This window comes from Mobula birostris, chromosome 16 (genome assembly GCF_030028105.1).
Source record: "Mobula birostris isolate sMobBir1 chromosome 16, sMobBir1.hap1, whole genome shotgun sequence".
Classification (NCBI taxonomy): domain Eukaryota; kingdom Metazoa; phylum Chordata; class Chondrichthyes; order Myliobatiformes; family Myliobatidae; genus Mobula; species Mobula birostris.
The window spans coordinates 628,369-649,118 of record NC_092385.1 but is presented as its reverse complement, the minus strand read 5'-3'; the positions used below and the strand labels follow the sequence as shown (position 1 = coordinate 649,118).

The 20,750-nt window shown below is 45.4% G+C and overlaps 1 long non-coding RNA gene and 1 pseudogene across 1 annotated transcript in view; one reads left to right on the top strand and one right to left on the bottom strand.

The window, feature by feature from the left end:
* LOC140210917 (uncharacterized) overlaps positions 1-11,434 on the top strand; it is a 44,990-nt gene extending 33,556 nt beyond the window's left edge. Inside the window, exon 3 of the long non-coding RNA XR_011889336.1 lies at positions 9,705-11,434. This is a non-coding gene — a long non-coding RNA (uncharacterized lncRNA). The remainder of the gene's footprint in view (positions 1-9,704) is intronic.
* The window catches only part of LOC140210912 (uncharacterized), an 88,651-nt pseudogene extending 68,543 nt beyond the window's left edge, over positions 1-20,108 (bottom strand).
* Positions 20,109-20,750: the final 642 nt, after the last annotated feature.

The following is a 20,750-nucleotide window of genomic DNA, read 5'->3' as shown; positions in this document are numbered from 1 at the left end:
GCCTCAATCTCCTGCACTTCAAGGTGTGAAGTCCCAACCTGCCCAACCTCTCTCCAGAACTCAGTCCCTCCAGTACCAGCACCATTCTCGTAAATCTCCCCTGCACTCATTCCAGTTTGACGTCCTCTCTCCTATAGCAAAATGAACAAAATTGAATACAATAATCCAGGTGTGGATACCCTAACTCCAATGCAACCTCACTCGCCTCTTCTTCAGGCCATGAGATATGAGACAGAGGCCGCTCAGCCAATCGAGTCTGCTCCTGCTCCGTCATTCCTTCGTGTCCAATTGGTTATCTCTCTCAACCCATTCTCCTGCCTTCTCCCCATAATCTTTGGACATCCATTTAAAATACACTCAATGACTTGGCCTCTACTCCGTCCGTGGCAATGAATTCCGAAGGTATATCACCCCCTGACTAAAGAAATTCTTCCTTATCTCTGCTCTCAGTGGATGCCCTATCTATTGAGCCCGTGGCTTCTGGTCCCAGACTCACAGTATAGGGTGCATCTTCTTCATAGCCACTCTGTTGAGGCTCTTCAATATTTAATAGGTTTCAATGAGATCCCCTCTCTTTCTTCTAGACCAGCGAGTACAGGGTCAAAGCCATCTAATGCTCCTCATATGTTAACCCTTTCATTCCTGGAATCATTCTCGTGCACCTTCTCCGGACCTGCTCCAATACGAGCACATCTTCTTCTCAGATTGGAGGTCGGAAACTGCTCACAATGCACCAAGAGCGATCTGAGCAATGCGTTATAAAGCTACAGTGTCACATCCTTGCTCTTATATGCTAACATTACAGTTGTCATCCTTAATCAACTCAATCTGCAAGCAAACCTTTAGGGTCTCCTGCTCAAGGACTCCCAAGTACCTATGCACCTCTTATTTTTTTAATTTTCTCCCATTTACTTTTTTTCTACGCCCTTATTCTTTCTACCAGTGTATACTTACATACACTGCATTTCATATGCTACTTCGTTGCCTGTTCTCCAAACCTATCGAAGTCCTGCAGACTGCCGCTTTGCTCTGAACTACCTGTACCGTACTTACCATTGTATCAACTGCAAAGTTCGTCACCAAGGTATCAATTCCATCATCCATATCATTCAGATTTAACATGAAAAGATGCTGTCTCAATACTGACCCCTATGGAGCACCATTAGTACCGACAGCAAAACAGAATTCTCCACATTATTCTGACTCTTTCTCCCTTGTCAGTCAGCCAATCTTCTATCCATACTAGTATCTTTCCTGTGACCTTGTTAAGCAGCTTCACGTGCAGCACCTTAGAAACATGGAAAACCTGCAACACAATACAGGCCCTTCAGCTCACAAAGCTGTGCTGAACATGTCCTTACCCTAGAAAATGTGTGTTGTCATTGGAGAGAGTCCAGAGGATGTTCAAGAAGATGATCCGGGAATGAAGGGGTTAAGATATGAGGAGCGTTTGCCAGCCTTGGGTCTGTACTCCTGCACTGACCTATGTTTAATAAATATGGGTGGTGGGGGGGTAAATCTCACTGAAACCCACCAAAGGTGGAAAGGTCTAGATAGTGTGGATGAGGAGAGGACTTTTCGTATGGTGGGGGTAGCCATAACAGAGGGCACAGCCTCAAAACTGAGGAGCGACATTTTAGAGTAGTTAAGGAGGATTTTATTTAGTCAGAGAGCAGTGAATCTGTGGAATTCTCTGACACAGATGGCGATGGAGGCCAAGTCTGTGGGTACATTTAAGGCAGAAGCTAATAGTTTGCTGATCAGTCAGGGCATTACAGGATATGCCAAGGAGGCAGGTGCATGGGGTTGAGCGAGAACCGGGATCAGACATGATAGAACAGCGGAGCAGACTCGATGGGCTGAATGGCCTAATTCTACTCCTATGTCTTATGGTCTTATACTGCTACTTACATGGGAAATAGTAAACAGTTGACGTTTCAGGCCGAGACCCTTCATCAGGACTGGGAAAAAAAAGATGAGACATCAGAGCAAGAAGTGTGGGGGTGAAAAGGGTGGAAGAAGTTGTAGGTGATAGATGAAACTGAGAGAGAGGGAGTAGTGAAGGAAAAAACTTCTTAGGATATAATTTCCTTAACGATTCTCAAAGGAGTATTGCTAATGCCTCCACATTTCTTCAGCCACCACTTTCAGATCTCTGGGGTGTACACCATTTGGTCCAGGTAACCTACTTACCTTCAGACCATCTTTGTTTCCCAAGAACCTTCTCCCGAGTAATGTAACTTTACACATTCTGACCACTGACATCTGGGAATTCCATATTCCTGCCAGTGTCTTCGACAGATAAGAGTGATGTACAATGCTTATTCAGTTCATCTGCCATCAACTTGCACCCCACCCCATTACCACCTCTCCAGCACCATTTTTCAGTGGTTTGATATCCACTTCCGCCTCTCTTTTACTATATGTACCTGAAGAAAAATTTTGTATCCTCTTTAATATTACTGGCTAGCTCACCTATGTATTCCATCTTTTCCTTCTTAATTATTTTAGTTGCATGCTGTTGGTTTTTAAAAGCTTCCCAATCCTCTAACTTGCTAGAAATTTTTGCTCTATGCCCTCTGTTTGGTTTTTATGTTGTCTTTAGTTTCTCTTATCAGACACGGTTTTGTGACCTTACCTTCAGAATACTACTTCCTCTTTGTGATGTGTATATCCTGTGCCTTCTGAATTGCTTCCAGAAATTCCAGCCATTGCTACTCTGTTTTCATCCCTGCCTGTGTTCCTTTCAAATCAATTTTGACCAATTCTACTCTCATGCCTCTCTAATTCTCTTTATTCCACATCTGACTTTAGCTTCTCCTTCTCTATTGTCAGGGTGAACTTGATCAGATTAAGATCACTTGCCCCGAAGGGTTCTTTAAACTTAAGTGACCGAATTAATTCTGGTTCATTACAACACCCAATCCAGAATAGCTGATCCCCAAGTGGGCTCAACCACGAGCTGCTCTAAAAAAGCATTTTGCAGGCATTCTTGGAATTCCTCCTTTTGAGACCAACCCCATCCTAATTTTCCTAATCACCTGCATGACAATCCCCCATGACTATTGTAACACATTTTCTATCTCCCTTTGTAATTTGTGCACCACATACTTACTACTGTTTGGGGGTCTCTATACAATTCCCATCAGGGATTTTTATTTTAAATTTGCTGTTCCTTAATCCTATCCACAGATTCTACACCTTCCAACCCTATGCCACCTCTTTCTAATGATTTTATTTAATATTTTACCAATAGAGCCACACAACCCCACCACCAGCTTGTTCTTGGCTTGTTCTCTCAAGAAACATATACAGTAAGTATCTGGGAAACAAGAGGACCGGCAGATGCTAGAAATCTAGAGAACTACACACAAAGTGCTGGAGCAGCTCAGCATGTCAGGCAGCATCTATGGATGGGAATCAATATTTCAGGCCAAGACCCTTCGTCGGGACTCTGGACACCCACGTACTGGAATATCAACAAGCAAAGAAAATAAAAAGTAGTGCAAAATACGGAAAACATTTGAAAAAATTTAGTTCAAGGTTTAAAAAGACCTGCCAAATAGAGTTCAATAGTTAACAAATACAACAAGGGTAATAAACACTTTCATCAAAACCGGCATTAACTTTTTTTTTTATGGAAGTATCTTGGTCCCAATTTACAAAGATAAATAAGAACCAAAACGACAACTTTAGAAAAAAACTATTTACACTGAGACCCACTTAGATTAACACCAGCTTGGACAGAAGGAGGAAGAGAAATAACACACATGAAAAAAAAAATCACACAACAGTCAGATAAAACTTCTAAGTATATATTTTCATCAAAACTGAACAGGATTCAACACTCCATGTGTGTATATGCAATTGTGATAAAAAAATACAGACCAGAAAACTTAAATGAGAGGCTAACTCAGAAAAATGAATCATCACCGTGGAAGAAAACATTAACCAGTGGAATGAGTATGACCCTCCATGGGAGACATCCCATTGATCTGAGCAGACGAGATGGTGACAAGGAAGCATCGAGCACCTGACTGAGAGTTGGAGACCTCTTCCCAGAAATACAGGACAAAGTGGTTAACAAAAAGGAAGAAAAAAATCAAAAATATACACAGTACAAACAAACAGGGCAATAAATGCAGGAAATGCCAAGAGAAACCAGACACAATCCAACACATTCCAGGATCCTGCAGCAGTTTAACTCAATCTGATCACTTACACAGGTACAATCAAGTGGCAAATATCATTCACCGAAATCTTGGTTTAAATTATAAACTCATGAATGACCTCCATCACTTCATAAAGGCACCATAAATTCAAGCCTGATCCAGTTTTAGAGTCAAAATCTTAAAAATTATATGATAATACATTATTTCAGATAGGACAATCCATAATAACCATCCAGATATAATATTACAGGATAAACAACAGGAACAACCCCCTCAATAGATAAACCATTCCCAACACACGTTCCTTGACCAGTGGAGCACCTCACTACAGGTATTGTTTGTGTCATCAGTCAGACAATCGAAAGATTTTCTCTGTCAATCAGCTTCCAAATGTTGCTACTCTGTCATTTGTTGCCATGCCCCGCTGCTGATTCCCTTCTCCTCATCATATGTTCTTACCCCGACCATCGTCCACAGCCCCAAAGTCTGCCCTGTGCAGACCCGCCTCTGGTTTCTGACCCTGCTCCATTGAACATCCAACCAATGCTTTCCCATTCTGCTTTCAGTCTTTAGAGAGCAGTGGTGTTTTCTAACAACCCTTTAAAAGCAGAGAAAATGACCCATAATGTGGAAATGAGCCCTGAATAAAGAGGTTAACTACCAATGTCATTCTTCCTCAGCCCAGAGATTTCAGGGGTGATGAACATCTCAGACAGAACTGCAGTCAGCTCCACTTCTTCAGTCTGCAGAGAATTCAAGGGAAACCTCTTCACCCACAGAGTGGTGACTGTTTGGAACCCATCACCACAGGGAAAGCAAGAGGTGAACAACAGGGGAGGATTTAACAGGACTGTCATGGAACAGAATCACTGGCCAGGTCCAGCCGGCCGGAGTTGACTCTCTACTGTACACTAGTTGTGTTATAAATTCACTAAGTATCAGAGGCAGAGTTTAAAATAGAACTGATTTATTTGTCTCAGATCCAGAATATTAAACTCCAGTCCCATTAAAGGTGAATATAGCAGAAGAAACTCCTCCCATGCCCAGTGACCAGGGTGCAGAACTGGGTGTGGTGAGCAGCAGCAATAATTGCAGAGTTCAGCACCGACAGTCACTCTGAAATTGCATTCAGCAACGGTGATGGACAAATATCAGCATGCAGCTTATTGAAAATTCCTCCCCAGTGTGAACCCAGTAGCATGTCACAAGGTTAGATTACTGATTGAAGCTACAGCAGGTGAATGGCCTCTCCTCAGTGTGAACTGACTGGTGTTTCTGTAGGTGGGATGACTGAGTGAATCCCTTCCCACAGTCTGAGCAAATGAACGGCTTCTCCCCAGTGTGAACTCGCTGGTGTCTCTGCAGGTTGGATGAATGAGTGAATCTCTTCCCACAGACGGAGCAAGTGAATGGCTTCTCCCCAGTGTGAACTCGCTGGTGACTCTGTAGGTCGGATGACTGAGTGAATCCCTTCCCACAGTCTGAGCAGGTGAATGGCCTCTCTCCAGTGTGAAATCGCTGATGTACCTTCAGTTTAGATGAGTAAGTGAATCCCTTCCCACATTCTGAACAGGTGAATGGCTTCTCCCCAGTGTGAACTCGCTGGTGACTCCGTAGGGTGGATGACTGAGTGAATCCTTTTCCACAGTCTGAGCAGGTGAATGGCCTCTCCCCAGTGTGAACTCGCTGGTGATTCTGTAGGTCGGATGACTGAGTGAATCCTTTCCCACAGTCTGAGCAGGTGAATGGCCTCTCCCCAGTGTGAACTGACTGGTGTCTCTGTAGGTGGGATGACTGAGTGAATCCCTTCCCACATTCAGAGCAGGTGAACTCCCCAGAGTGAACTCGCTGGTGTGTCAGTAGGTGAGATGACAAAGTGAATCCTTTCCCACAGTCTGAGCAGGTGAACGGCCTCTCCCCAGTGTGAACTCGCTGGTGACTCTGTAGGTCGGATGACTGAGTGAATCTCTTCCCACAGTCTAAGCAGGTGAACGGCCTCTCTCCAGTGTGAACTCGCTGATGTACCTTCAGTTTAGATGAGCAAGTGAATCCCTTCCCACAGTCTGAGCAGGCGAATGGCCGCTCCCCGGTATGAACTCGCTGGTGAGCCATCAGGTCAGATGACCGAATGAATCCCTTCCCACAGTCTGAGCAGGTGAACGGCCTCTCCCCGGTGTGAACTCGCTGGTGTACATTCAGTTGGGATAAGCAAGTGAAACCCTTCCCACAGTCTGAGCAAGTGAACGGCCTCTCTCCAGTGTGAACTCGCTGATGTACCTTCAGTTTAGATGAGCAAGTGAATCCCTTCCCACAGTCTGAGCAGGTGACTAGCCTCTCCCCGGTGTGAACTCGCTGGTGACTCTGTAGGTTGGATGACCGAGTGAACCCCTTCCCACAGTCTGAGCAGGTGAACAGCAGCTCCCCGGTGTGAACTTGCAGGTGAGCCATTTCTTCAGGTGACCAAGTGAATCCTTTCCCAGAAGTTCAGTAGATGGCCAGCCTCTGCCCGGTGTGAATATCCACAAAGAGACAGCAAAAATGATGTGCCGTGTTGGAGATTCCGTATTGGAGTTTCCTGGAGACAAATTCCTTCTCCTCTTTAACCTGTAAAAGGATTTTAAAAATCCGTTAATGGGTGTAGGACAACATTTCAGATGAGATCACTTGATTTGCCACGGTCTGATCTGGCATCACACTGTTACAGTGAGTTTCAACCCAAGTTGGAGAGAGAAATCATCTTCTAACTGGACACAATGCTGGTATCTGGAATGACCAAATTCTCTGATGCTCTTCCTGTCTCTATAAGAATGGGGCATTTCTGCCATCTCCAATCTGTGACCTGGCTCAGTTTGACTCTCTCCATTGGTATTATTCCCTGTTCCCACTGAGCTGCATGGGTTCCTGGCCCCAGTAACTGAAACACTCTCACACAAATAGTCTTTCTTGACGTGCAGTTGGGATTTTCTTTTATATATTATTACTTAAAGTGCCACAGTTTTAACGCCATGTAGAAAATTCCTGCTGAGATGAATGGTTGGTGCGCACAGCTGTTAAAAGGAATTCGAGCGAATCTTAGTCTACTCCCATACCCTTATCATCCAGGTACCTGTACAAACCTCTTAAATGTTGAAATTGAGCTCGCATGCACCACTTGTGCTGGCTGCTCATTCCACATCCGGATGACCATCTGTGTGAAGAAGTTTCCCCTCATATTCCCCTTAACATTTCACCTTTCACCCTTAACCCATGGCCTCTGGTTGTAGTCCCACCCAATCTCAGTGGTAAAAGCCAGCTTGCATTAACCTACCTATACCCCTCATAATAATGGTATACCTCCATCAAATCTCCCCTTAATCTTTTATGTTCCAAGGAATAAAATCCTGACCTGTTCAATCTTTCCTCATAACCCAAGTCCTCTAGATGTGGCAACATCCTTGCGAATTTTCTCTGAACTCTTTCAGCCTCTTTTACATCTTTCCTGTAGGTTGGTGACCAAAACTGCACACAATACTCCAAATTAGGCCTCACCAACGTCTTGTACAACGTCAACATAACATCCTGTACTGAGTACTTTGGTTTATGAAGGCCAATGTGCCAAAATCTTTCTTTCCCTCCCTATCTAACTGTGACACCACTTTCAGTGAATCATGGACCTATTTTCCCAGATCCCATACTTCTACAACACTCCTCAGTGCCCTACCAGTCACTGTGTAAGACCTAGGTCCTACCAAAGTGCAACACCTTGCACTTGTCTCCATTAAATTCCATTTTCCATTTCTCAACCCATTTTTCCAGCCAATCCAGATCACACTGCAAGCCATGATAGTCTTCCTCGCTGTCCACTACACCCCCAGTCTTGGTGTCATCCACAAATTTGCTGAACCAGCTAACCATGTTAACATCCAGATTGCTGATATAGATGACAAACAACAACAGATCCAGCACTGATCCCTGTGGCACACCACTAGTCACAGGCCTCCGGTCAGAGAGACAACCATCTGCTATCACACTCTGACTTCTCCCAAAGACAGTGACTCATCCAATTGACTATCTCATCTTGAATGCTGAGTGACTGAACCTTCTTGACCAACCTCCCATATGAGACTTTGTCAAGTGCCTTGCTAAAGTCCATGTAGACAACATCCACTGCCTTGCCTTCATCCACTTTCCTGATAACTTCCTCGAGAAACTCTAAAAGATTGGACAGACATAACCTACCATGCACAAAGCCATGCTGCCTATCCTTAATCAGTCCACATCGATCCAAATACTTATATATCCGGTTCCTGCACACACATTCCAATAACTTTCCCACTACTGATGTCAGACTCACCAACGTATAATTTCCTAGTTTATTTTAGAGCCCTTCTTGAACAGCGGAGCAACATTGGCTGTGCTCCAATCTGTCACCCATCACTTAAATTAAATAGGCATCGTTAGTCTCGTGAGACCATGGATTTGCACCTTGGAAGGTTTCCAGGGCACAGGCCTGGGCAAGGATGTATGGAAGACCAGCAGTTGCCCATGCTGCAAGTCTCCCCTCTCCACGCCATCGATGTTGTCCAAGGGAAGGGCAAGGGCCGATACAGCTTGGCAGCAGTGTCGTTGCAGAGCAATGTGTGATTCTCCTTCACCTTGTCTGCTGGGGCAACCTCATGCCTTCTTTTATTTCTTTCATAAGTGTTCACTTGAATTTCCTGTATTTCATAAGTACCCCATTTGTTCCCATTTGCCTGTACCTGGTATGCACCTCCTTTTTATTGATCTGGGAGATGAAAAGCCAAAGGGGTGATCAAGCTGCATGGTGGGAGGTGGGGAAGGGGGAGTTAAACTAAAGTTGCAGGGGGAATGGGAGTCTGAATAACAGACAGATAGTGGATGGGTTGTGGAGACAGATGTTGTGCAGACCTCCGACAAAGTCAGGAATGAAAAAGTTGAGCATGGTGCAGTGAATACACTGAGCCCGGTATATTTCAATACAAGGAGCAGTATAGGAAAGGCAGATGTGTTCAGGGCATGGATCAACACCTGGAATTATGACACTAGGATCTGGCAACTGTGGATTGGGACAGGCTGCTTTATGGCAAAAGTGTGCTTGGTAAGTGGGAGGCCTTCAAGGCGAAATTTTGGAAGTGCAAAGCAGGTATGTGCTTGTCAGAATAAAAGGTAAAGATAGAAACTGTAAGGAACCTTGGTTTTCAAGCGATATTGAGACCCTGGTGAAGCACAAAACGGAGTTGCACAACAGGAATAGGCAGGCAGGTTCTTATGGAGTATAAGAAATGCAAGAGAACAAATAAGAAATAAATCAGGATGGCTAAAAGAAGGCATGACATTGTCCGCACAGAAAAGACGAAGGATAATTCTCAGGGATTCTAGAGATAGATTAATAGCAAAAGGAGAGATAGATTAAGAGCAAAAGGATTACAAGGCACAAAGTTGGTCCTCTGGAAGACCGGAACGGCAATCCATGTGTAGAACCAAAGCAGATGGGGGAGATCTTAGATATTTTTTTCATCTCTATTTACTCAGGTGATGGGTCTATGGGAGTGTGGAAAAGCAGCATTAAAATCATGGACCCCGTACAGATTAAAGAAGAGGAGATGTTTGCAATCCTGAGGCAGATTAGGGTGGATAAATCTCCAGGGCACAACAAGGTGCTCCCTCGGACCCTACGGGAGGTAAGTGCAGAAGTTGTCAGGGCCCGTAGCAGAGATAATTGAATCATCCTTGGTGATGTGGGAGGTACCAGAGGATTGGAGAACAGCCAATGTTGTTTCGCTGTTTAACATAGAACATAGAAACCTACAACATATTACACACCCTTCAGGCCACAAAGTTGTGCCGACCATGTAACCTACTCTAGAAACTGCCTGGAATTTCCCTAACACATAGCCCTCTATTTTTCTGAGCTCCATGTACCTATCTAAGAGGCTGTTAAAAGACCCTCTTGTATCCGCCTCGACCACCGCTGCTGGCAGCACATTCCACTCACCCACCACTCTGTGTGTGAAAAACTCACCCCTGACATCCCCTCGGTATACACTTTCAAGCACCTAAAATGCTCCCTCTTTTCCATATTTACTTAAAATCTCATGGCATTATGATCACTAGATACAGAGTGTTCCCAGACACTAATTTCTGTCACCAGCCCTGGATCATTTCCTTATAGCTTATTGCACACTTGTACGTTGGGAATTCTACATGCTGATTAAGGGCACATTTGACAAACTCTACCCCAGCTAGACCTTTTACAGTATGGGAGACCCAGTCAATACTTGGAAAGTTAAAACCACTTACTATACCAACATTTGTTTCTTGGCATAGTCTGCAATCTGTCTACAAATTTGTTCCTCTAGATCCTTTCTGATACCATCAAAATTAACCTTTCTCCAACTTAGAATTTCAACCCATGGTCCAGACATCTCTTTTTCCATATTTACTTTGAATCTCATGGCATTATGATGTGACAAAAAACCAAGTTATCAGAAGATTGATGCTGTTGAGAGAGATAAGAGAGACAAAAGGGAGAAGCGTTCAAAATGTTAATGAGAGACGAGAGAGATTAACGAAAAGAGACACAGTTCCGAGTATTGTCAGACCGGTTGCTTTGAACCTGAACCGTTTGAAGTTTGATGGACAGGCGATACCCCAGCAGGGGGATAAAAGGAACAGGTTCGCTAAGGCAAGAGACCACGAGATAACGAGACCCTGGAAGTGCGGTGTCCCCTCACAAGTTGGTGGGAGTTTTGGAGGTCTGGTTGCGGGACCGACCATAGACGCACAGGGTGAAAAGGTACATTCGGCGGGAACCTGGTGTGTGTGTCCGCCCTTGCCTGGGTGCCGGGTTCACTGCGGAAGAACGATCGTATCCGGAACAGAGGGGTCACAGTCGGTGACCTCAGAAGACATTAAAAAGGACTCGCCCGAAAGCTAACTGCAAGGAACATCAAAGGTCTGTTTGAATCTGATTTGAATATCATCATTCGCTCTCTCTCTCTCCAACGGCACAACAGCGATTGCTGCGAACTGTATTGAGCTGAACTGAACTCTGTGTCACTTGAGACTGATCATTTTACCCCTAAACTGCGATAGAGCTTGATTGATCCTATTATCCTAGTTCTGTGTACGTGTGTTTTATCATTGCTAACCCGTTGCATTTATATCCTTACGATTAGAGTACTGTGTTACTTATTTCTTTAATAAAACTTTCTTATTTCCAGTAATCCAGACTCCAACTAAGTGATCCATTTCTGCTGGTTTGGCAACCCAGTTACCGGGTACGTAACATAAGTGGGGTTCTCGTCCGGGATTTTGAACGCTAAATTTGGGACGCGGTAAATTGATTGGGTTAAAATTCCCAAAAGAAAGAAAAGGCAAACAGCAGAAATGGAGATTGAGGAATTTCTAAAGGCGCAGACCGCGGAGGCATTCGAGGATGCCAGGAAAGCGGAATTGGCAGCTGTGGCCAAACGGTTGAATCTTTTTAAGGGGAAGTCGACAATGAGGAGAGTGGAGATGCACAGAGCTATCACAGAGCATTATGTATCTAAAGGTGTGTTTCCCCAAGGGGAGCTGGAAGTGGTATCTATGAGCAAACCTGGAGGAGAAGCAGTACAGCTGCAGATTGAAAAACTGAGACTCGAGCACGAGTTCCGGGTAAAGCAGCTGGAGCGAGAAGAGAAGCAGTTAGAACGTGAAGAGAGAATAGAACAGTTGGAGCAAGAAGAGAGGGACAGGCAGTTGGAGCGAGAAGAGAGGGACAGGCAGTTAGAACGAGAAGCGAGAGAGAAACAGAGGGAAAGAGAATTTGAGCTGGAGAAGTTAAAGATGATGATAGCACAGGGGCCCATGCCGAACCAAGGTGGAGGGTTCAGGGCGACCCAGGAGGTTAGGCTGGTTCCCCCATTTGAGGAGACCGATGTTGATCGGTACTTTCTCCATTTTGAAAAAGTTGCTGCAAGTCAGGACTGGCCGAGGGATAGGTGGGCTGTTTTGCTTCAGAGTGTACTTAAAGGAAAAGCCCAACAAGCTTACTCGGCTTCGTCCGCAGAAGATGCCCAGAGGTATGAGGTGGTGAAAGAGGCCATACTCAGGATTTATGAGTTGGTCCCGGAGACATACCGGCAGAGGTTCCGGAATGCGAGGAAGCAGTGGGGCCACACGTATTTAGAGTTTGCCCGTGAGATGCAGGTGTATTGTGAGCGTTGGTGCGCCTCGAAAGGGGTCAATGGGGATTATGACAGACTGCTACAGCTGATCCTGACTGAGCAGTTTAAAGGTTGTGTCCCTGAAGGTATGAGACCCTACCTAGATGAGAAAGAGGCAGACACTTTAGCCGCAACTGCTAAGTTAGCGGATGAGTACGCGTTGACACATAAAACGAAGTTTGCCCCGAGTAAAGGCTACCAGAAGAGTAGTCAGGACGGCGGGGAGAGTCCGCCAGAAAAGTCAGAAAGTAAGCCGGGGGCTAGTGAGAAGGATAAGGTAGACCGGGAGCAGTTTGGTAGGAAGTCTCTTGGGGTCGTATGTTATAATTGACCAGTTGAATAATTACTTTGGTTCTGTCTTCACTAAGGAGGACATAAATAATCTTCCAGAAATAGTAGGGGACAGAGGGTCCAGTGAGATGGAGGAACTGAGCAAAATACATGTTAGAAGGGAAGTGGTGTTAGGTAAATTGAAGGGATTGAAGGCAGATAAATCCCCAGGGCCAGATGGTCTGCATCCCAGGGTGCTTAAGGAAGTAGCCCAAGAAATAGTGGATGCATTAGTGATAATTTTTCAAAACTCGTTAGATTCTGGACTAGTTCCTGAGGATTGGAGGGTGGCTAATGTAACTCCACTATTTAAAAAAGGAGGGAGAGAGAAACCGGGGAATTATAGACCGGTTAGCCTAACGTCGGTGGTGGGGAAACTGCTGGAGTCAGTTATCAAGGATGTGATAACAGCACATTTGGAAAGCGGTGAAATGATCGGACAAAGTCAGCATGGATTTGTGAAAGTAAAATCATGTCTGACGAATCTCATAGAATTTTTTGAGGATGTAACTAGTAGAGTGGATAGGGGAGAACCAATGGATGTGGTATATTTGGATTTTCAGAAGGCTTTTGACAAGGTCCCACACAGGAGATTAGTGTGCAAACTTAAAGCACACGGTATTGGGGGTAAGGTATTGGTGTGGGTGGAGAGTTGGTTAGCAGACAGGAAGCAAAGAGTGGGAATAAACGGGACCTTTTCAGAATGGCAGGCGGTGACTAGTGGGGTACCGCAAGGCTCAGTGCTGGGACCCCAGTTGTTTACAATATATATTAATGACTTGGATGAGGGAATTAAATGCAGCATCTCCAAGTTTGCGGATGACACGAAGCTGGGTGGCAGTGTTAGCTGTGAGGAGGATGCTAAGAGGATGCAGGGTGACTTGGATAGGTTGGGTGAGTGGGCAAATTCATGGCAGATGCAATTTAATGTGGATAAATGTGAAGTTATCCACTTTGGTGGCAATAATAGTTAAACAGATTATTATCTGAATGGTGGCCGATTAGGAAAAGGGGAGGTGCAACGTGACCTGGGTGTCATTATACACCAGTCATTGAAAGTGGGCATGCAGGTACAGCAGGCGGTGAAAAAGGCAAATGGTATGCTGGCATTTATAGCGAGAGGATTTGAGTACAGGAGCAGGGAGGTACTACTGCAGTTGTACAAGGCCTTGGTGAGACCACACCTGGAGTATTGTGTGCAGTTTTTGTCCCCTAATCTGAGGAAAGACATCCTTGCCATAGAGGGAGTACAGAGAAGGTTCACCAGATTGATTCCTGGGATGGCAGGACTTTCATATGAAGAAAGAATGGATGAACTGGGCTTGTACTCGTTGGAATTTAGAAGATTGAGGGGGGATCTGATTGAAACATATAAGATCCTAAAGGGATTGGACAGGCTAGATGCAGGAAGATTGTTCCCGATGTTGGGGAAGTCCAGAACGAGGGGTCACAGTTTGAGGATAGAGGGGAAGCCTTTTAGGACCGAGATTAGGAAAAACTTCTTCACACAGAGAGTGGTGAATCTGTGGAATTCTCTGCCACAGGAAACAGTTGAGGCCAGTTCATTGGCTATATTTAAGAGGGAGTTAGATATGGCCCTTGTGGCTACGGGGTTCAGGGGGTATGGAGGGAAGGCTGGGGCGGTGTTCTGAGTTGGATGATCAGCCATGATCATAATAAATGGCGGTGCAGGCTTGAAGGGCCGAATGGCCTACTCCTGCACCTATTTTCTATGTTTCTATGTTTCTATAATTGTGGGAAAGTCAGACACTTTGCGTCCAGGTGCTTTGCCCCAAAGAAGGAGACGGGGAAAGGAAAAACGGCGGTTCCGACTGGCTGTATTGAGCTGGTAAACAAACCGCTAGGGGAGAAGAGGTCTGATAAAGTTCAGGAAGGGCGCGAGAGGTTTATCTCGGCCGGATTGGTGTCGGTGAGGGAGGGGCTAAACCCAGTTCCAGTGCGGATCTGGAGAGACACTGGAGCTTGTCAGTCATTGATATTAAAGAATGTGTTAGACTTTAGTTCAGAGACCCAGACTGGGGAGGTCAGGGTGATAAAAGGCATTGGGAAAGGGACTGAAGCAGTATCTTTGCACCAGATACACCTAAAAAGCGACTTGGTCTCTGGACCGGTCACGATCGGGGTGAGGCCCGAACTACCGATGGAAGACGTGGAGGTCTTACTCGGTAATGACCTCGCCGGCAGAGAGGTGTACCCAGCAGAAAGACTGACAAGTCAGCCTGCCAGCATTGAGGCCCCGGCCATGGACTCACAGGTTTATCCCGTTTGCGCAGTGACTCGGCGCACGTCCAGAAAGGCTGCCGAAGCTAATATAGCTTTGGCTGAGACGTTTTTACCAGCCTTGTGTCAGAAGGGGTTAGAAAGTGAAAAGAAGCAGCGTAGTGAAACAGAACACACATCAAAGTTGCTGGTGAACGCAGCAGGCCAGGCAGCATCTCTAGGGAGAGGTACAGTCGATGTTTCAGGCCAAGACCCTCCGTCAGGACGTTGTTTACGTTTTTTCCAGCATCTGCAGAATTCCTGTTGTTTGCGTTTTTCTAGAGATGCTGCCTGGCCTGCTGCGTTCACCAGCAACTTCGATGTGTGTTGCTTGAATTTCCAGCATCTGCAGAATTCCTGTTGTTTGCGTAGTGAAACGGAAGTTAAGGTAGACTTATCATTAGCAAGGAAGGAGTTTGTACAGGCACAGGAGCCAGACGAGGAGCTGATGGTTTTGGCGGAGACAGCTCTCTCTGAAGCAGAATTAAAAAGGAAGCCAGTGGGCTATTACGTGAAGGAGGGAGTACTAATGAGGAAATGGAGACCACGTACCGTGCCCGCAGATTTGACTATTGTACACGTGAGCTAACACAATTACAGGCTATTGATATGTTAACAGCTTGCCACGATAGGCGAACAAACCTAGTCGGTGTTATCACGAAAATTAATGAGGCTAGGGTGCCACCTGATAAGGGGAAGACCCATTTTGAAAAGATAAGTGTGGTGCCGGCCAGATGGGAGAACTCTATTGTTTTGGCCGGTTTTGCTGATGAGTTCTCTCACTTAACCCCCGAACAAAGCGAGCTGCTGCCAATAAAGCTAATTAAACGGCACGCACACGTATGTCCGGATGCCCCATGGCGATGCAAAGAGCCGGGACATGGTGTTGTCGTCACATCAGATTAGCCTAGTGAGCAACACCCCTATAGGATGATTAATTCAGTGACAAAAGGGCTAAAGAGCGCAGAAGCGTACATTGGCGATTTAGTGGTCTGGAGTGACACGTGGGAGGAGTACAGTGTGGCACTGCTTAAAAAGCTGTTTGAAGCCAGCCTGACAGTGAACCTCGCAAAAAGTGAATTCAGCCACGGAAAGATCACTTATCTGGGATTTGTGGTAAGACAGGGGCAGCTGGCACCGATGCAGGCTAAGGTGCGGGATATCTCTGAAGTCCCCACCCTAACAGACAAGGGAGCCCTGAGAAGGTTCTTGGGGATGGTGGGGTACTATCGGAAGTCTTGCAAAAACTTTGCGGATATTACCCTCCCTCTTACTAAGCTCTTGCCAAAGAATGCTAAGTTGGTATGGGACGACCCTTGTTACCTGTGTCCGGGACGAAAACCACTGAGAAGTTACACTGATCACGACTCATTAGTGTTTTTGGCCACTATGAGGTTTGCTAAGTTGGAGCCTGGTCTTAGAGGATATCAAAATAACACATATAAAAGGAACGGAAAGGTGATTGCTGACTGTCTGTCAAGGTGTTGACAACTTAAAGTTCTCTGTATTAGCCGAATAGCTGATGACCCTGTATATTAGTGTGTATCTAATAATGTATTCATGCCTATAATTTTTACCCCGGTAAAAATCCTTTGAAGGGTAGGGGTGTGACGAAAAACCAAGTTATCAGAAGATTGATACTGATGAGAGAAATAAGAGAGACAAAGGGAGAAGCGTTCAAAATGTTAATGAGAGAGGAGAGAGATTAACGAAAAGAGACACAGTTCCGAGTATTGACAGACCGGTTGCTTTGAACCTGAAGTTTTTGAAGTTTGATGGACAGGCGATACCCCAGCAGGGGGATAAAAGGAACAGGTTCGCTAAGGCAAGAGACCACGAGATCACGAGAGCCTGGAAGTGCGGTGTGCCCCCACAAGTTGGTGGAAGTTTGTTGATCTGGTCGCGGGACCGACCATAGATGCACAGGGTGAAAAGGTACGATCGGCGGGAACCTGGTGTGTGTGTCCGCCCTTGCCTGGGTGCCGGGTTCACCGCGGAAGAACGATCGTATCTGGAACGGAGGGGTCACAGTCAATGACCTCAGAAGACATTAAAAAGGGCTCGCCCGAAAGCTAACTGCAAGGAACATCAAAGGTCTGTTTGAATCTGATTTGAATATCATCATTCGCTCTCTCTCTCCAACGGCACAACAGCAATTGCCACGAACTGTACTGAGCTGAACTGAACTCTGCGTCACTTGAGACTGATCATTTTACCCCTAAACTGCGATAGAGCTTGATTGATCCTATTATCCTAGTTCTGTGTACATGTGTGTTTTATCATTGCTAACCCATTGCATTTATATCCTTACGATTAGAATACTGTGTTACTTATTTCTTTAATAAAACTTTCTTAGTTCCAGTAATCCAGACTCCAACTAAGTGGTCCATTTCTGCTGGTTTGGCAACCCAGTTATGGGGTACATAACAATGATCACTAATTTCTGTCACCAGCCCTGGATCATTCCGTAACAGCTATTGCACACTTCTACATCAGGAGTTCTACGTACTGATTAAGGGCATATTTGACAAACTCTACCTCATCTAGGCCTTTTAAATATGGGAGCCCCAGTCAATATATGGAAAGTTATAATCACTTACTGAATCAACCTTTGTTTCTTGGCATGGTCTGCGATCTCTCTACAAATTTGTTCCTGTAAATCCCTCAGACTGTTGGGTGCAAGCAAGTCCCAGTAATGGCTACAATATCATGATTTCATGCCCTGAGCTCATCTGGCTTTCCTGTGATGTTTCCTGCATTGTGATATACACAGCTCAGCACATTCATCGCACCATGCTCAACCTTGTGATTGCTGACTTTGTCTGAACAACATCTGTCTGGGTGTCAAGAAAGCAACCTCTCCCTCAATGTCACAAAAACAAGGGAACTGGTTTTTGATTACAGGAGGAATGGAGACAGGCTGACCCCTATTGACATCAATGCACCTGGGGTTGAGAGAGTGAACAGCTTTAAGTTCCTCAGCATAAACATCACCGAGGATCTCATGTGGTCTGTACATACTGGCTGTGTGGTATGTGGCTTTGTGCCTCTTTCACCTCAGATGCTTGAGGAAGTTTGGTATCGGTCCCAAATCCTAAGATCCTTCTGCAGGGACACAATTGAGAGCATCCTGACTGGCTGCATCACTGCCTGGTATGGAAACTGTACTTCCCTTAATCGCAGGACTCTACAGAGAGTGGTGCGGACAGCCCAGTGCATCTGTAGATGTGAACTTTCCACTATTCAGGACATTTATAAAGGTGTGTAAAAAGGCCTTAAGGATCATTGGGGAGCTCAGTCACCCCAACCACAAACTGTTCCAGCTGCTAACCATCTGGGGAACAGTACCACAGCATAAAAGCCAGGACCAACAGGCTCCTGGACAGCTCCTTCCACCAGGCCATCAGACTGATTAATTCATACTGATGCAATTGTATTTCTATGTTTTAATGCCTGTCCTATGTACTAACTATTTATTGTAAATTACTAGAAATTACACATTACACATTTGGATGGAAAAGATTTCTACTCCTCATGTATATTAAGGATACAAGTCATTTTAATTCACCCTCTCCACTATCTGTTCTGGCATTCTGGCTCCAATCCCCTCTGCAACTGTAGTTTAACCACACACCCACCCCCACCACACACTAGCACTAGTAAGCCTTACCACTTGGATATTTGCTCTCTGCTAGTTTTGATTCCCTAACTAACAAATCCCCTACCAGCCCTTTGAGATTCCTCTGCTAGGAAATCCCCCCTAACAGTATTTAAAGTGATCCACCTGCTGTTGTGAGAGATAGCCACAAGAGTACTCTGCGATGCCTATTTAACCTCATTCCCCTTCCTGACTCTCACCCAGTTTCCTGCACCTTGGGTGCAACTCACCTCTCTTCATGTCATATCAATCACTCCCTTCGACTCCTAGATGATCTGGAATTCATTCATTTCCAGCTCCAACTCCCTAATGTGCAGGGTTACAAGCTGCAGCTGGATGCACATCTTGTAGGTGACGGCATCAAGGACACTGGAGGTCCCCCCACCTTCCCACCAATGTCCCGTCTAATTTGTAATGTCTGCCAAAATATCTTGTGGTGTGCAATTTTTACCCAGTGACAACATGTGCACACTGAATTTTAAATAGAGATATTTATTTTAACAGCTAGTAAATCACTGTTAATAAGAACTTTGATATCCTCTGGGTTTGATCAAGTTCATTTACACTCTCACACAACCTATATAGCAGGCCTGTAGAGGGTTATGAAGGATTTCCTCACTCCCGCTTTTGCACACTGTCCATTTCTGATTTGCTTGCTAAACGACGCTTTAAAAAGTCAGATTTCCAAATATCACTCTACTTCCTCCCACTTGCAAATTCTCCAGCAACTTTTGCATTGCCACAATACACACAGGTAACAGCAGTTTCTGTATTGTACATAAATATTTCCCCTGAACCCTCCCCCAGGTAACTGACGGTGGTGAACTCATTGATGGCAATGCCAATGAATATGAAGGGAAGGGCAGTAATCTGTCTCATTGGAGTCTGGCACATTTGTGATGTGAAAACTACTTGTATACCCAGAGACAATGGGTCACAACATGCTCTCATGGGTAGAAAAGTCCAGAACAAGAGGAGGCAGAACAAGCAACACACACAGAATGCTGGAGGAACTCAGCAGGCCAGGCAGCATCTATGTTAAAAAGTACTAATGCTGAGTTCCTCCAGCAATTTGTGTGTGTTGCTCGGATTTCCAGCATCTGCAGATTTTCTCGTTTGTGACTGGAGGAAGAACAAAGGTGATTTTCTCTACAGCTGATGTAAAAGATTTTGTTCCCTTTCTCCGAGTTCCCAATCCTTGCATTTAGACAGCTGGAGCTCAGCTCTGTCTGAGATCCATCGGTTCCCATTCCCTCATCAGCCGGAAGCTCCCCGGGGCCCATGTACGGATGGTAGGGCTGAGAGAGAGAGGGACGAGAGTAGGACTGTCCCGGGATTGCGGGTCACGGCGTCCGGAACTCACAGCAATTATCCCGCAGTCGGTGTTGAAAAAATACTCGCCCACAAACCTTGTCTTACCTGGAACCGATTTTTCAAGGCCTTTTGAGTACTATGCGCATGCGCAGTATTCGGCAACATCGCAGCCCTGACGCCTGCGCATTCGATCGGTGCTTCGGCGGAGGCGAAAATTGTGGCGCAGAGCTTTCTGGGTAATCACGGTGCCATTAAAAGTTTCTGCAAGCACCGGCTCCATGTCCATACCTCAGTTTTTTTGTGTAGAAAACTCAGCAGCTCTTTTAATGCAGGAAGCAGCTCCCATAAACAATACACTTAATATCAGCAAACTTTCCGCGTGTCTAATGTCAAAGTAGAACCTTCTTACAAATGCAGATACAAAACACAAGAGATTCTGCTGTTGCTGGAAATGTGGACACATACACACAAAATGCTGGAGGAACTCTGCAGTTCAGGCAACAACTGAACAGTACACAGTCTAGGCATGCCAAAGGGGCTCGGCCTAAATATTGTCTATTTATTCCTCTCCACATTTGCTGCCTGATCTATTGATATCCACCAGTATTTTGCAGAAATCAACCACCTTTTCTTTTCGATCAACCAGTTTCCAAAAGTTTCTAATCTTTCTTTCGTAGCCACATCCTGCTGGTCTGATTCCTCTTCCTCCTCCTCCATCTCGTAAACTCTAGGCCCCATCTCTTTATGGAGCCCTATGGAGACCTTATGGAGACGTTAGAGGTGCAC